Source organism: Cupressus sempervirens, chromosome 3 (assembly GCF_028749045.1).
Source record: "Cupressus sempervirens isolate cs-2001-9-10 chromosome 3, ASM2874904v1, whole genome shotgun sequence".
Lineage (NCBI taxonomy): Eukaryota > Viridiplantae > Streptophyta > Pinopsida > Cupressales > Cupressaceae > Cupressus > Cupressus sempervirens.
In genome coordinates, this window is record NC_143120.1 from 85,452,703 (window position 1) to 85,471,157 (window position 18,455).

An 18,455-nucleotide genomic window follows, 5' to 3' on the forward strand; every position below is an offset into this window, starting at 1 on the left:
GCCCTCAAACTTTGGTTTCTCTTTGCATTCATTAGCTTTATGGCCATGCTAACTACAATTGTAGTATTTTCCATTGAATTTTTCCTTTCCATTACTCCAACATTTATTTGATGTATGACCTATCTTACCATAGTAATTGAAAGTAGGTCTTTGATTCCTTTGAGCAACTTGTTTGAAGGATTCACCTTCTTTGTATCTAAGTCCTACCTTACCCTTTTGCCTATAAAGATTTTGCTCATTTTTCTAATCAATTGATCCATGTCTACTTGGGATTTCATTATTCTTTCATTGAGTTGCTTCTCAGAATTTAGATCAACTTTCATCCTTTCATTGATTTACTTTTCAATGTTTAAGTCATTACTTAACCTTTCATTTTCAGATCTCAAACTCATGATTTCTTCATTTGCATTGGAGAGCTGATTGATAAGATTTTCTTGCTAAAGGGATTGATTTTGAATTTCATTGTTCCTTACCTCCAAGTCTTCTTTTTCCTTGTTTCTCTGTTCTGAGAATTCACACAATCTTATTGACTGAATTTCTTGTTCTCTTTTCAATTTTCTTACTTCTTCTTGTAGGGAGCCATTCTTTTCTAGGAGTTCTTTGATTGCATCATTTGCTTCATCTAAACTACTCGAGGGGAGAAAATCTTCAATCTTCTCTTCAACATACTGGTGGTCATTCATCTAATTTGCAAGTTCCTTCCTTCTTTTTAGGGATTCAGAAAGATGCTCTTTTGCTTTCTTGAGTTGAGCTATGGCCATCTCTAGATCTAGCTTTTCATTTTCAATAGCTTTGTCAAGTCTGAATATCTCCATTGTCCTTGATCTTTGCTCAAGTTGTCAAACTTTATCTTGAGAACCACAATGCTCTGATCCAATTGTTGGAAATATTTAAGACTAGCTAGGTTACTAAGAGGGGAGGGGTGAATTAGTAACCTCAAAACTTTTAACAAATTTAGAACTTAATAGCATAATCCAATTACCATTAATAGATCTAACCTACCTCATGCATGAGAAACTAAAAACATATAACACTTTGAACACAATATTTGGTGACCCAAAAACCTTCCAAATAGAAAGTAAAACTGGATTGGGGATGATACCCATAAAACTTCAATACTGCAATATAAAGTTGGCCTGTTAAGGCTTATAATGATCACTTATGATGATCTACCCTGTTAGGAGCAATTAGGACTGCTAGGTCTACCTTGTTAGAGGTTTTACAAACATACAATGAAGTATGCACTCGGTAAAGAGATTTAAAGAAAAGACCATTAAGTCTACCTTGTTAAAGAATTTGAAGGTGATTCACTTGTTAGGATGAAACAGTAGATCTCTTACTTACAACTAAATTACTAATTGAGATACTTGAAATACTGATCACCTTTTTGTGATAGACGTAACTCTACTACTCCTGATATGGCCTTGCAATACACTTTTCTCTACTACTGATTCACATTCGCATGATTTTCATTTCATTCACATTCTCTTCCATCAAACTATTACACTTGGATATGATACAATACATTACATATATACCAACACAATTCACATAATTGCAAGGTCGACCAATACACAAGTTAACACCAATATTACAAAGTTGGCCTAAATGTAGAAACTTGGGTTTAGAAAACTAACTTGGTGATTTTTTGATACATGACATCCACTTTCATTACTTGATATCATCATGCACTCAGTAGAAGTAGAAGCTCAATCCATATTGATCACTTCAACATAGTTTCAAACTTAGTATACATTGGTGACTCGGTAGATAGAATGTCACTTGGTAGAAACTAAATTCCACGTTTACCATTCCTGCACTTGGTAAACACTAATCATCTCATCCCTCAATTAACACTAACTTCACTTCACAAGAACTGATGACTCGATAGACACTAAGAAGATTGGTAACCACTGAACTGCTCAGTAAGAACTGTTGGACTTCACACTGCTTGCATTCACTTGGTAACCACTGAAATGCTCGGTAGGAACTATGAAGCTTGGTAACCATTGAATTACATAGAAATCACTAGAGACTAATCAAAGAGCTTGATAACCATACATAATTTAAATGTGTTGTCACTAATAACAAACTTAACTTAATGCAAACACTAAAGTCTGAAAAAAAAATCAGTGAAAGATTGAGAAATGACCTAAACATTGAAAAGAAAATTGATGAAAGAATGATGAAATCTCAAGAAAACATGGATCAACTAAATGAGAAAAATCTCTATAGGAAAAAATGAAAAGTAGGAATTAGATACAAAGAAGAAGGTGAATGCTCCAAACAAGGTGCTCAAAAGAATCAAAGACCTACTTGCAATCATTGTGGTAAGATAGGTCATACATCAAACAAATGTTGGAGTAATGGAAAAGAAAAATTCAATAGAAAATGCTACAATTGCAATCAACATGGTCACAGGGCTAATGAATGCAAAGAGAAACCAAGATTTGAAGGCAATTGTCATAAATTTAAGAAATGTGGACACAAGGTATCAGAATGTAAAACAAAGACATTGAATCCTGTAGAGAAATTTGTGAAAGAAATATTTGGTTGGGACTACAATACCTGGTGTAGATGTCATTATTGTTGAGAATTTGGACACATTGGTATGAATTGTGTTAAACATCATATGAGGAAAAGTGATACCACTAAAAGATGTTTCATTTGTATAAAACTTGGTCATCTTGTCAAAAATTGTATGAATACTGGTAAAATTGAAGATGAAAAGAAGGTAAAGGTTGATAACATCCAAAAGCAGATGAGACAACAATGGAATCCTAAGTCTACCAAGGATATTGGTTTGAGTAATGATGGTCAAGTCACTCAAGAATTTGGTAACTCTACCATTCCTAATTAAGTTATCAAGGAAGAACTGGAACTAGGCTAGCAAAGAAGATATCTGAATCACTTCTAATTGAAAGGTGAAAAAGATCCAAATCCATATACAAGATACAAAGGGATCACTGAGCTAGATTAGTATTAGTTATTACCAAGTTACCTTCTCTACCAAGTAAGGTCAGGTCATAGACTCTACCGAGCAAGGTCGAGAGTAAAAAAGGCATGTATGGTTACCAATTCATGAAGATGTCATCGAGTAATCAATATAATATCATGGATGATAGACTATTAGCATAATGTCAACTTATTAACCTTTGTACCGAGCATTAATGGAAAAGTTTTAAAAAAAGGCATGGAATCAGATTCATTTCTTACCGTGAATTTTAGAGTGCTATTACAAAGAGATATTTTTTGTGTGATCAAAGAGACTTGAGAAAATTTCTTGCAATTTTTTTTCAAAGTTCTCTCAAGCTACTAAGTGAAAATGGCATCTAGTAACAGTAAGGTCAAGAAAGGTTCTGACATGTTGGTTTGATGAATAGAATGGAAAGTGCCAGATTTCAAGCTTCATGCCCATGGTTGCTGAAACCCTAGACCCAAGTGGAGCTCAATCCCAAGTCCCTTCCAAGGTACTTCTTGTTAATGACATTCGCACTCATTTTAAATGTGTGATTCAAGAAATTAGTACTCTAGAGATGGATGATGCCCTAGGTTAGTTATGTATTGATGGAACCCTAAAACTCGAGCATCAACATTTGGAAGAAAAAGGATTAACACATATTCCCCATATGTCCCAAGAATTTCAAATCAAATGGATTAGGTATATCCTTAGCCGAGTGCATAATGGACAACTATGGTTAGAGCAGCCAATTTTGATAACAAAAAAGATGATTCATCAAATCACTAGCCTCCCCATGCTTACCAAAGCCAAAACAATGAAAACCCTAGGTCAAGTAGAGTTGGAGAAGAAAACCCTAGCTGAGTGGGATGGCAAAGGTATGAAAATAAGTAGTGTTATAGATGCAGAGTTGAAATTTGGAATTCATGTTATTGCTCATAAGATATATAGTTCAAGGTGTCTTAACAATGTATCATGTGAAGCCGTGGATTTGGTGTATAAAGTGGTGAAGATCAATGTATCTTATGACCTTGTTGACCTATTATTGAGGAAATTCAACAAAAATATGGAAAGTATTAGAACATCCAAGAATAACTCGTGCAAATTTGGTTCACTATTAACTTGTGTATTCTTTTATGTCTACAAGTTCTTCCCTTCCAAAGGCACTGTAGTCTAGAGAAAAGATGTGCCTATGCTTTACCAAATAAATGAATATATTATAGAAATGGGTGAGAACTATGGCAACATCATGGATAACTACTTCGATGTGTTCAAAGAGATAATAAACAATAGATTTAGAATTTTGAAGAAGTTAGTTGAAGACTATAATGATGATATGTGCTTCATGGTGGACTATGATAAGGTATATATCCAGGCCATTAAGCCTAGAGTTACGTGGGTCAAACCTCTTTGCTATGAGGTGAATATTGATGAGACCAAGGATATCATTGAAGCCCTTTTCAATGAACCTATTGATCCTAAGGCCTCTTATTTTGGAACTTATGATGAAGCTAAGGCCATAATTGAGCTAGAGATAAAGCTCCCGAATGCAGTTAACAAAGGGAAGAGAAGGATAGCCAAACTGAAATCAAGTGCACCTCTCTTGTTAACCGAGGGAAAAGGTGCGGATGAGGAACAAGAAGAGGATGGGGAAGAATCTAAGAAATAAGAAGAACCTTTGAAGAAAAAGGGCAAGGTAATCATCACCAAGCCTGCAAAGTCATCCACTGCACTCTTCACAAGGAGGTCATGGAAGAAAGGAAGTGGCATTGTATTCAGAAAACCTCCACCCACCTTCTAGGATAGATTGAAGCAATTGGAAGAAGGAGTAGGAATAAAAAAATTTAAATATTTGAAATATGAGATTAAAACAAAGGTAGAGCAGAAGTAAGTTGAGGGACTGGTGCTAAGCAAAATGGGTAAGTGGAAGTACTCACCAGACCAGATTGCTTCTCAAGTCTCCAATGAATTGCTAGAGAAGATAAAGCCAAGATGGGATTTTTCTATGCAAGTAGTCAAAGAAATTTATTCAAAAACCCTGAGGAAGTTACTACCAAGCATATCAGATGCTGAGGTGAAAGAGTCTTTAAAGAAAGATGAAGAAAAATTGACTCTAAGGTTTAATACTTGTTTGGTTTTGATCAAGGACATAGAGCATGTCATTAAAAATGCTACAAACATTTGGAAATTTTTTTTATCATCTTAATAAACCAAGTGAATTTTGAATTGAAGTAAAGGATGTTGATGAAGAAGAAGATAAGGAGAAAAATGAGGAGGAAAATGTTGAAGAAGTGGCTCATTTTGATAATGAAGAAGATGAAGAGGATCAAGCTCTAGAAGCTATCAAGGAAGAAGAGCAAGATGAAGAGAGGACTTACCTAGTCAAGATAGCTATTGTAGTCATTGCCTCACTTCCTCACTCCCCAAGAAAACCATTGACTACATCAAGTATGGAGACAACTTCAACAAGTTTTCTTTGCACCAACTCAGCTCAACATATCATTGACAGAAGTGACTTCCACTTCATCCACCAAGTTGCAAATTCCTTCTTCATCTAACGAATTGAGTTCTTTAGTCTTCATTTCTCCAATTTTGACTTCATCAATTTTGGATTCTGCAAGCATCTCTATAAGTATTCCATTAGTCAATACAGTATTAGTTTTTACTGCAAGTCTAAGTATGTCTACTATTGTTTCCATTCTAAGTACAAAGGTAATAAGTGCAAGGATAGTTGAGCCTAAGGCTCAACTGAGTACAAAATTTTTGGGGAAAGGAAAGGAGATAGAGGAAGATATAGATTTGGATGAGGAAATAAAAATTCCCAAATGGGATATCTACAATCTTTCAATAGATCAAATGTACATATTTGGTGAACTCCTCCAGAAAAAGGCCAAATAGCAAAGATTAAGAGAGGAGAGAGACAGAGAGTATAAGATAATAGATGATGCCAAGAATATCTTGACTGATGCAATATGAATTGAGGTTGATTCTTCTCAACCTATTTTGTTTCAGCTAGGAGAGGTAGTCCAAAAATTTAGTAAGGACACCAAAGGTCAAGAAAATCTAGTTGAAAAGGCTAAAAAGAAATTCAACAATAAAGTGTTGGAGCACATTGCTCATCAAATAACCATTTATCAAGTTGAGCTTTCAACAATTTTTGTCAATCTTGAGGCGTCCGGTTCAAATGTGTCATCACTTTTTGGGAAACTATGTGATGTCACTGAGTATACAAAGGAAGTAAAGGACAAATTGTCCAAAATTGATATAGATCTTAAAGTAAGTTCTCAATAGCTTCAACTTGACCCTAGTTCAAGCTCTGCACATTTTAAGAAGATCATAAGTTTGTCAGACTTGCAAGCTGAATTGTTAAGAGAAGAAGCAAGGATCCATTCAACATTAATTGACATGCAAAATATGATCCTTCCAGTCATGGATGCTATGTAGAAACACATTGTATATTCAAAGACCTTGATCCATGATAACAACTTCTCTATTACAGACCACATGATTGAACTATCAACATAAGTGAAAATTGCAATTCATACATGCAAAGTCTTGCAAGAAAATTGAGATAAAACCTTGGAAATCACCCTCATTTTGGTGTCTCTATGTAAATATGTTAGAAAAAATCTTTGGAATTACTGTCAAAAAGGGGGAGATATGGAAGAAATGTTACATGTTTATGGGAGAAAAGCCATATGTACATAGTGGATCACATAGTATGGAGGAGAAATATGCCATGGTGGAGAACTACTCTGTATATACCTTACAAAGATCAATTTTGAAAAATCTCAAAAATATACTGAGCTAGTATCATGTGGTGATGAATACAAGGTATTTAGTTTTGGGCCTGTTGGTCTGACTTTTTCTGTATTAAATTTTTTTTAGTTAAATCATAGAAAAGTCAAATGTTCTATGCCTAAGTGAAACATAGGGTTTTGGATAAACCATCTATAAGAAATAATCGCCATATAAACCCTATATCATCCCTATTCATAAATTGTCGGGCGTGAAATTTTGAATTTTCAAAAGAGACGAATATGCTGTCATATTCCTTTCCTTTCTCCCGGGTTACCTTTCTTCCTATTTTTCCCAACCGTCAGATCCGATTAGATCTACCATTGGCGTTACCTCGCTATTGAGAGTTGCATGCTCATTAAGTATAGCGAGATAACGAGTATTGAGTATTTTAAGCGGTGGGACCATAAAGTGAAGATGCGGCGACCGAAGATTTGCTTATTAAATGTTTTATTGTGCAGGTACGCTTTGCAATTCACCATTAAAAAAAAAGGGGGATAGGGACCCACTAGAGTATCTGACATCAGAGCCGGAATGTTGATTTTTCCTGACGTTCCGCCACCTCGCTATTGGAAATTTCAGACACTTCACCATTAGCGAAGTAGCGAGGCCACGTAAAAATCTGAAAATGATGATATTGCATCTTGCTTGTATCATAATTACACCAGGTGGCATGACCAGTCATAAATACCGTTGTCAGAATCAGTTTTAATTAACAGAAGTAATTACTGGGTAACCCTTGCATTTTTCGGCATGGAATCCTTTAAAGTGCCGAAGCTTGCTACCTCGCTATCGAAAAATTCAGGTGCTTCACCGTTAGCGAGTTAGCGAGGCCCCATAAAATGGCAAAAGATCGGCAAGATCTTTGATGACGTGTAATGACAGATGACTATGATAAATTTTGACATGTGCCAATTATGCAGAGATCCGATTCTCATTAATACCTATCTGACTGAATGTACAAGAAATCTTGAACGTCAGCTTGAAGTGGATCAACGGAGCTCGCTACCTCGCTATGAAGAGTTGCAAGGGAGATAATTATAGCGACATAGCGAGTTGGGCCCGCCACCTTCTTTCTTAAGAAGCCCTGTAGCGTATCTTTCGATCATTTCTTGATCTGATCAACGATTGTCGCCGCTTCGCCATGGCAAGGTGCTTGTTCTTTATGCATAACGAAGTAGCGACATGCTGACATGTGTTCTCCGTCGTCAGTGGGTCTAAATATAAGCGCCATCAAAAGAAAAAATTCTGTACATGGCAAGTTCTCATTGGGTAAAATAACTGACATGGCAAATATAACTCCTAGTTGTTCTCTTTGTACCGCATGATCGTAGGATCTTTGAAGATCGACGGCGCAGTTTTAAACAAAAAATGTAGTGCCACTCTCTATATTAATTAGACAAGAAAGCTTCGTCCGTGAGGAAAAACAGAGTATAATACAGCGAGATTGCATCAGTTTCATTTCATGCGAGTAAAAGATTTGAAGCCATTCTTGTGCAGAAGCCATTACTGAAAGAAAAGCGTGCCAAGGTTTGATAAAAAAAAAATTGTCAAGTTGTCTGTTCGCGAAAATTCTGCAGGAATACAGAGGAGAATTGAGATAGAATTCAAGTAAGTAAAACTACCGTCATCTTCGTGAGCTTTTAAGTTTTAAAAAGATAGCCCAAGATGCCTCCTAAGAAGGGATTTACAGGTGCAATAAACTACCTGGATAGAAATGTGCATGATGATTTGCTTGAGTTACTTCCTGAATCTACTGTAGAAACGGTGCAAGTTAAGAGGTTAACCTCACTCAACCCTAGGCTAAGGGTAGCTGATGGATTGTATGATAAGGGTAATTGGGTCCGGGATGCTCAAACTTCTTAAACTGGTTTGAGTTTATTCAAAAAATGGTTTGCGGAAAGGAAGTTATATGCCCCTCATGCCAATATATGGAATTTTGATCTTGGGAAGCTTGTTGTCCCCAGCGTGTTTATGGATTTTGACCTGCTTGAAGCGATAGCAAAAAACTATGACCAAGCCACTAAGGTAGTGAGAAGAATGGATGGTGAGGCTTTAGTTACCATCAGTCCCGAGGAGATTAGGAAGGTTTTCAGTCTGGGACCCCTCACCATGTATCATGTGCCCATTAATTTGATAGATTTAGAAAAGGAATATATATCCAAGAGGGATGTAGTTAGACAGGGTGCACTGAAAGCCCACATAGGCCGGATTGGAGGCCTCCCAACCATAACATCATCTTCTAAAGAACCATTCAAGAAATCATGCTTTAATGCCAGGGCAGTGGAGATATATAGGACCCTGTGCAGAGTCTTCGGAGAGGGCGAAGAAGATTTTATTCCAGTGAGCTTCATGTATATGATCACCCAAATCTCCTCTTTTGGTGTGGAAATAATTTTTGATTTTGCATCTTACTTGGCAAATGAGATTCACCAGGGATTGGTGGGGATTGCGCAGGGCAAGGTGGAAAAGGTTTGGGGTCAGTATTCCTTATTGATGCATATGTTTCTTTTTAAAGGGGCCACTTATTTTGGTAAAGAAATGGTTTTAAATAGAGAACAAGAAGGGGAGGCACTACCAGTCCAATTATGGAGTGCAGACATGACCTGGGAAGCAAAAAATGCTAGCTTCGTTAGATTTGATAGGCACTTTGCCTCCAAACTAAGGTGCCTCATATTGAGTGATAATACCAGAATCCCTAAGGCATTAATGCACCTTGTTAGGCCTATGGACAAAACCCATAATCTAAAAGTTTCACATAATTGGGGAGATATTATCCCATATTCAGTCTCAACTGTCATCAGGGTCTATGGATTCAAAGGAACACCCCATGTGTTACCCTATTAGGTACCTTTAAAGGTAGGGATAGCTGAATTTTTGTGGCAGTTGGGAGGAGTGGAGGAGGCCTTTTTGCACAAAAGGGGGACAGGATCAATCTTTCCTACTTGTACTATAGCCCACCAGTTTGTGATTACTAAAGAAGGGTGGGTCTTTCTCCATAAAATTTTGGATCAATATAAGATGGCAGTGTCTCACTCTCATTTTTGTGATACAGAAGGTTTCTTTAACTCTGCCCTTAGATTTAGAATCAAGCTTCGTCCAGTTCAGCATGAATTCTATTTTCCCGAAGATATAATAAGAAATGAATACTCTCTCCATGAGCAAGAAATAAAGAAAGAAAAATGGAGAGTCTATTCGAAAGTTTTGGAATTCATTAATTGTTTTGACAAAGATTTCAGTCCTCTTAGTAATGCTGCAACCAATGCAGATAAAATACATAAGCTCATGAGTACTTTCTCTGAGATAATGGAAGTAATGAATGAGAAGAAACAACATTTTATTAATTCTTTTCCAGATAAAGCCAGAGAAATTATGAGAAAATTGGGTTTCACCCCCAACATTGGAATAGGTCCACTGGTGGTATGAAAGAAGACAGGATATACTATTGTCCGACAGCAGGTGCCCGTTGTACATAAAGAAAAACAGATAGTTGAATCCACCAGCACTGTCCTAGAAGAAAGACCCCCTGAACCTTCTCCCAAAAGAAGAAGAATAATAAGGGAGGAAGAATCCCCTGATGAAAGTTACTCACCTTCTCAAACCCCAATAAGAATTGAGGAAGAACAGCTCACCAATGAACAATTCGAACAAATGGGGTCACAAGGAGAAATTTTTGTTACACAAGCAAAAATTGATGAAGGGAACCCCCAGGAACCCCCTGTGCCAAGTTTTGAATTAACTATAGCAAATTTCAGAGGAAGGGAATTGGACCCTATTTTGGAACAAGCCAGTCAGCATTTTTTATCTGATAACAATTTTGTAAGATCTAGGGCTTTCCATCAGTTTGCGTGGAGGGTAAACATGCACATTTTTGAGCAAAGGTGTAAGAATATGAAAACAGAACATCCAGAAATGGATGAGACCTCCATTCAAAATCTAATAAAGGAACAAATGGTGCAAGAGTTCCAAAATATAACCCCTGATGAGGGAAGACAGATGGTAAAAAATGCTAATGTTTTATTATTGCCCAATTGGGACATTGCTGACGCATTAATTTTTAATTCTGTTTCAAATAATTTAGGACTCCAGGATCCAAATAAAGAGGAATTCTTGGGTACAACATTCAGCAATGATCAAGCTGCCCTTGTTATGTGGTCCCTGAGAAGAGGATCCAGAACTACTTCATCACAGCCTGATGATTCAGGATTAACAGGGAGTATCTTTGTAAGGAGAGTAGTTGATACTTCAAATGTACAGGCAGCCCACATGAATGTGGATTATTCTAAATTTGCCTTGGCTACTGCGGAAAGAGGAGAGAGGGAAATGATTGATATGCATAATAAATATGAAGTAGTGGTGGATGCCTATAACCAAGAGGTAAAAAGGAGAATTGAGTTAGAAAACAGGGTATCTCAATTAGAAAAGGTACTTGGAAAGAGGAAAGAGGGAGAATCCAGTACACTAAGAATTGCATATCCCCCACAGTCATCTGTGGGATTGACCCCTATTATTGAGATACCTGACACCCCTGAAAGACCCCAATTCTATACTGCAGAGGAATTTGAAGCAGAAAAAACCAAATTACATGAGTGGTAGATAGAATTTAGAAATCAGCAGGAAGAGAAATGGAGGCAGGGTGTGACATATTTGAGGGATAAAATACAATGGTCAACTTTTTATGATCAGTTGACAAGGATTGTAACCCTCATGGATGAGTTAAATAAAGAAAAGGATGGACTAGATTCTCTTGCACAGAAATGGAGACAGAGAAACAATGATGTTACAATTATTTGTATATCTACAGTCCAAATGCCTTATCATCAGGTTGAAAGGATTTTTGATTTATTGAATCAATTAGATAATTTTGAGAATAAAAGAGATTCTTTACAGAGAAAATTGATACTCTATTTTTCAAAATATCTTGCTAAAAAATTCACCCTATTTCCTTGTGTTTTAGAATCTGTTGATATGGTAAAGGAAAAAGAAAAATGGAAAAAGGAAATGGATGAATTATTCGATAACAGAATAACAAACATCATCAGTGAGACTGGCCATTGGTTTTGGGCAAAGACAAATGAAGAGCTGGTAAAAATACAATTATATTATGATGATATGAGAAAAGAATTCGATGATTTAGAGGAAAATGCCAATTCTTTAATAAAGATACAAAGAGAAACCCTAAGTTTTGATTGGCCAGATGATGATACTTTTAACAGGTGGAAAAATCAGTTTAGTGAGCAGATGTCAGGAGACGATGACGAAGAAGATGTAAGAGTAATAGTTACTTTTGTAATCAACAATGATGATATAGAAAATCCCCAGGTTAAAGTGAGTTTGCATGTAACAGAAGATGATACATCACTTACAGACCTTATGGGTATGTACTCTAAAGATGAAGAATGATTGTGAGATCAGATCATAACAACCAAGAAGCATAACAAAAAGGGACCCGCCAAGAATTGTTGTTGTAATTAACCTTTCTGTTATTCTTGTTTTTGTAAAGAAGGACACCTGTCACCTTCTTTAGCCTGAAGCTTGTTGCATCTCACATTATTTAAGTGAGATCCCAAGGCTAAAGAATGGTCCGAATTTAGTTTTTACTAAGTATTGTGCTTAGTTCTGTTTTTGGTCCAAACATTTTGGGAAGGAAATTTATAGTATACTTTTCTGTCAAAATTTCTGAGATATAGATGAATGTAGAAAGAACTGTGCTTCTTCTCTGAAGGTCTTTCTGGGTCTATTGTAAAGGATATACCATTTTCAAAGGAAATGAATACAAATCATGAACCGTCCCCATATCTGTTCTTTTCTGAATTTTGTCTCCTTTTAAATACTTAGCTACCTTGATGTTGTGTGAGTAAAAGCTTATGCAATTGATTGCAATATAGTAAGGCTGTACATCCATTTGTTATTGCTGTTGATTCAATGGATTAAATAAAGGCTCTAATGAATGTGATGAGGTTGCTTGGGTGTTAATAAGGATTTTTGAATGATAAATTCTGGTAAGAATTGCTGATGAAAATTTGTTGCAAAGCAACAAATTAGATCTAAGAATTTACTTGACTCTGAATCTCCAATGGATTAGGCACTGATCGAAAGTATTTCAGCCAAAAGAGAAGTATATTATGACTGGCTTTTTCAAAGTACATCATAAAATCAATTTTTACTTATATTTCCTGTAAGATTTTCAAAGTTGGCCAGCATTTGCCTGCATGGATTGTTTTAGCTTCATTTAGCCATTGTTGTTGGAAACATCTGCAGAGCTATAGAAGATTTCTTGGCCATATCTGTTCAAGGGATGTGTTTATCAATTCGGTAAGATTTACGTATATGTTTGAGGATTTAGAGATGAGAATCAAAATGAAACTAAGAATAATTCTCATACAATTGTTCCATCTTTGAACCATCCCTGGGTACACCCGCCCTGGTTTTTATAGAGCCAAAAGAGTAGAAAACCGTCTAAGGTTTTGTTGGAGTTGGGTCCTAGTACTTTGCATATGCAAGTGATAATGAGAATTGGCTATTCTTTAGGTTGTGTATGTACTGATATCTAGGTATTAAGCCTTTTGTCGCCTAGTAGTTTTAGCACTGTTAACATCAAAATAAAACACCAACAGGGCCAATTAGTGTTTTTGTCACTAATGCCAAAGGGGGAGATTGTTGACATATTAGTCAAGTTTGTTAATAGTGATACACACTTATTCAAGATTAGATATAGCTACCAAGCTCATTGAATAGTCTATAGTGTTTGCCATGTAATTCATTAGCCACCAAGCTCTACAGTTTCTACCGAGTCTTTTGGACTAATCCTAGTAGTTACCAAGAAGATTTAGTTAGTGTGAAGTTCAACAGTTCAAACCATGCAGTTCAGTGTATACCAAGTTTATTAGTGGTTACTGAGTTTGAAATTCATGTGATGTGAAGCCAATGTTTATCAAGCATTACATTATCTACTAAGTTCATATTTCATTTTATGTGAAGCTAGTATTAACTGAGCTACTTCATGGTAACCAAGTTATTCAGTGTTTACTGAGTTGCACAATATCTACTGAGTCACCAGTGCAGATCGAGTTCAAGACTATTTGAAAGTGATCAGTATGGACTGAGCTTCTACATCTACTAAGTGCATAATGATGCTGAGCAGTGGATGCTGAGTATCAGAACCTCATAAAGTGAGTCTTCAGAACCTGAGTATCTTCATGTGGGCCGACTTTGTAATATTTGTGTTAACTTGTATCATGGTCAACTTTGTAATTTTGTAATTTGGATTGGTATATATATGTAATGTATTGTATCATATCCAATGTGAATGTAAGAAAGAAAGTGAATGCAAATATGTTAGCATATGTATAGTAATATGGATGTGAAAAGTTCAAGTTATGAATGAAGCAGATAAAGAATTATAAAGGCCATAACAGTATAAGGAGTGGCAGAGACATATCTATCATAGAAAGGTGATCAGTACACTAAGGAATCTCTATCAGAAAACTTTGTTGCAAATCAAAGATCTACTATTTCATCCTAACAAGTGAACTAGTCAAAATCCTCTATTAAAGTAGACCTAATAGACTTCTATAAAATCTCTTTACCAAGTGCATACTTAATTGTGTGTTTGTAAATCCTCTCACAAGGTGGACCTAGTAGTCCTATTTGCTCCTAATAGGGCAGATCATCAAAAGTGCTCAATATAAGCCTTAATAGGCCAACTTTATGTTGTAGTACTAAAGTTTGTGGGTATCATCCCCACCCCAGTTTTACTTCCTATTGGGAAGGTTTCTAGGTCACCAAATCTTTGTGTTCAAGTGTTATGGATGGTTTCATGTTTTTAGTTTCTCATGCATGCAATTAGATCAATTGTGATGGATTAAATGCTAATTGATTTATTGGATTGAAATTGGTAAAGTTTTTAGAAGTTACTGATTCACCCCTCCCCTCTTAGTAAGTTAGCATAGTCTTGAATATTTCCAACACAAGTTGCTAGGGTTATGGAAGATGGTTACTATGTATTACATCTCTAGACTAGTAGGAAAAAGATGATTTCAATTCCATGTGATGCTTGTACAGATGATACATAATGCCATAGGGATAACACATTTTAGTGGTATGTTAAAGTGTTCCAATTGTGAATGATAATTATAATTACAAAAATTAACATATTTAATACAATTACATTATTATCTTATAGGAATTAATACAAAGAATTTTTTTGCATGTCCAATTTGTGGTCCAAAGATGAAGTCTCACCATTCAAAAGCTTTAGGAAAGAAGGTGTTTGATGAGTGTAGGCACTTCCTCCTTAGGAATCATAAGTATTGAAGTGTCAAAAAAAATCTTTTCAATACAAAAGAAGAGACTACATCAAAACCACAAAGGATGAAACCTCACATCTAAAAGTTGGAATATAATAGGATTAATTGTCAAGGTAATGTCATTCCACCCAATGGTTTATGTTTAGAATTTATATTTTTCTATTGTGTTTTATTTATTGATGACATAATTGATGATGGTGAAGGTTGTCAAGACATCAATGACCACCTTACAAATGGAATAAAAGGTTATCTCAAATAATAAATAGGTTTCCCTATTATGAAGATCTAAAAGTTGTGCATTTGTTTAATGCTATGCATATTGGGAAGAATATAATAGAAATATTATGGAGAATATTGGATGGAAGGTGTAACAAAGAAAAACTTGTCAAAATTTGTACTAATATTCATGAATCCACTCATGCAATGAAAGATCTCATTCAATCAAATACCCATGGAGACTAGATTAATATAAGTGCCCTTCCTTGGTTATTAATGGAGCAACAAAGAAATGCTATAAAAGAAGCCATGCAAAATATATGATTTCACATAATTTCTTGCAAACATAAAAAATCTCTTATGAAAGAAAAATGAATTTGGCCCAAGGTTGAAAATGAATGATTGACATACCTTTATCAAGGTAATTTATATAGTTTCTTGCTTCTCTTCAGGTATGGTTTTTGGAATATGAGGAGATAGAGTACACTTCTTCTTCAACTTCTTCCTCTTCACTCCCACCACTACCATTTAATTTCTATCCCTCTTCTGTACTAATGGGGAGACTTATATTTGAGTTAGGGATTCATTAGGTTGAGCATACACTTCCTTAGACTGAGCCTATGATTCTTCAAATTGACCCTCTTCTAGATGATATTCCTCCTCTTGCATGGCCTTCTTCATCTTCTTCCCCTTGACCCTATCACTATAAAAGTATGGTACTTCACACTCATGCTTGTACATGGTCTCTAGTCTCACAAGGGACTTTTCTTGGTATGTCAAAATTGTAACCTTAGTTCCTTTACCCTTCCAATACCTTGCAATAGGTTGCAATGTTGGTGTATTGAGAACTAGCTCCAAGTGGAAAGGCTTCTTTGCCAAATCCTTAGTTAATTGAATGACATACCTGGCCTGATGTTCTATATCATAATTCTCTTCCTAGCCTGTTTCAAAATTCATTATGGGCCTCTCAATGATTATGTCCCTATTGTAGAGTGGGTCCAACACATCTGGGTTGTCCTTGTTCTATACCTTCAAAGGTATATTCAAGTTGAGGGATCTTTCTACAATTTGTAGACTCATTCTACAATAGTTCCTAATTTGAACATCATAGTCATCAATGTAATTCATCCAATGATCTTCAATAGTAGCATCAATTATGAACTACTTCCCTACGAGATGCTAGACCATAACAACATTGTCAAAGTAGGATCAAGGAATTGGATAATCTCCAAGGGATACTAATCCCATTAAATTTTATAAGTGGCTATATCTTTCTTTTTATTTACCTTAAAATCTCCAATGGTAATCAAACACACCCATTTTTTCTTATGATGCTTCCTCACTCTGTCATAAGCTGAGGCCAACTACCTAGTAATCTCTAAGAGTATAAGTCTATGTAAGGGATAGTTGTTGAAGCTTCTTGGGACACATGAGACTTTCAGCCACCTAGATGTAATAGAATGTATTGAATTGAATGAAGTAAGCACCCACTTGTGCTACTCAGGTAGTAGCTTCAATAGAAAACCTCTTTGCATAATCCCCTTCTTAGAACCAGATTACAACAAAGCCAAAACCATCACTCACAAGTTTGTATTATGGGCTCTTGAGTGAGAGATTCTTCTACACCAACTAGGGGTACACTATGTATGTTCAAGAGTTAGCATCTTGCATGCTCTATCTCTTTACCAACCTTAGATAGTCTATTGGCCTTACCACCAAAAGATACACAATATATGAAGTCATGTAGAACTGAGGGTCTGACTTCACTAAGGTGAGTTTCTCATCAAGGTTCTTGTTGATGATTGTAGCCTAGTTAATTGATAAACCCCTCTTCTTTATGGTTTCTATAAAGTGAACCATCCATGTCTCCATATGACTTGTAGTCAGGAGTCTTGTGATTCTTCTTAGGAGGACTATATTGTAGCTAACATCATCTATCATATATCCCTAGGTCATGTTTACCTTTCTAATTATTTTGTTACCAGAGGGTCTAGAAAGAATGTATTTCTCTTGTACCAAGCCTTTTTCTTCTTTTTCATGCTTCGAGTACCACTTATCTTCTATATTGTAGGTTATTTTATGGAACTTATCTATAGGAGGTAGGCGAAAATCCTTCTCAATGTTGTTAAGGCATATGTCCAGGACCATCTCCCCAATGACGCATTTCAAAAAATTCTCCTCTGACACATAATGGTGGGTCAATACCATGATAAATTCTAAGGATTTATAGACACTAGATGAGAAGATGCATTCACCAACCCACTTAGAATCAATGATGAGATCATCTTTGATCTCTCCCCTGGTTTGTTGCACAAGACCATGAAAATTTTCTAGTTAATGTGTCCCAACTCCATGTCATGGATTTCTAAATGTTTGTCCACAAACCATGACTTCCTCAATGTTCCCTAAAAATTGAATGTCACTAGTTTTTGTGTGATATTTTCTGCCATAGGGGACAATAAGGATGCCATTTTAATCTCTACAAGAGATAGATGCCATTTTATTGGTGTTATCAAACCAAAATGACATAATTTTTTTTTTACTTGACTAGCTAAAAACTAACAAAAAAACCCCAACAAGGCCCAATAGGCACACATGCACATGTGTGATTTCTTCTTGGGTACGAGTAATAGTGGGAGTGCCTTAAGTTATAAATGTGCATGTAGTGCACATTCTGCTATTAGAAATATATGATAGGCTAAGTTATTGAGAGGGGAAAGGTGGATCAGTAACCAATTAAACTTCATCTTTATTTACCAATTAACCCTTCATGTGTAATCTAATCTATTTGCATGCATGAAAAACTAAAACCATTAAAACATTCATAACACTTTGACACACAATATGGAGACCCAGAAACCTTCCAAATAGAAAGTAAACCTCGGGTAGGGATGATACCCACAAGCTTTAGTACTGCAATGTAAGGTTGGCCTATTAAGGCTTACAATGATCACTTCTAATGATCTAACCTGTTAGGAGAAATAAGGACTGCTAGGTCCACCTTGCAAAAGGATTTACAAACATACAATGAAGTATGCATTCAGTAAAGAGATTTACAAATAACTATTAAGTCTACCTTGTGAAAGGATTTAACTGATCCACCTATTAGGATGAAATAGTGGTTGATCTCTTATTTGCAACTTGGTTTGTTGAATGAGATACCTTGAGTGTAA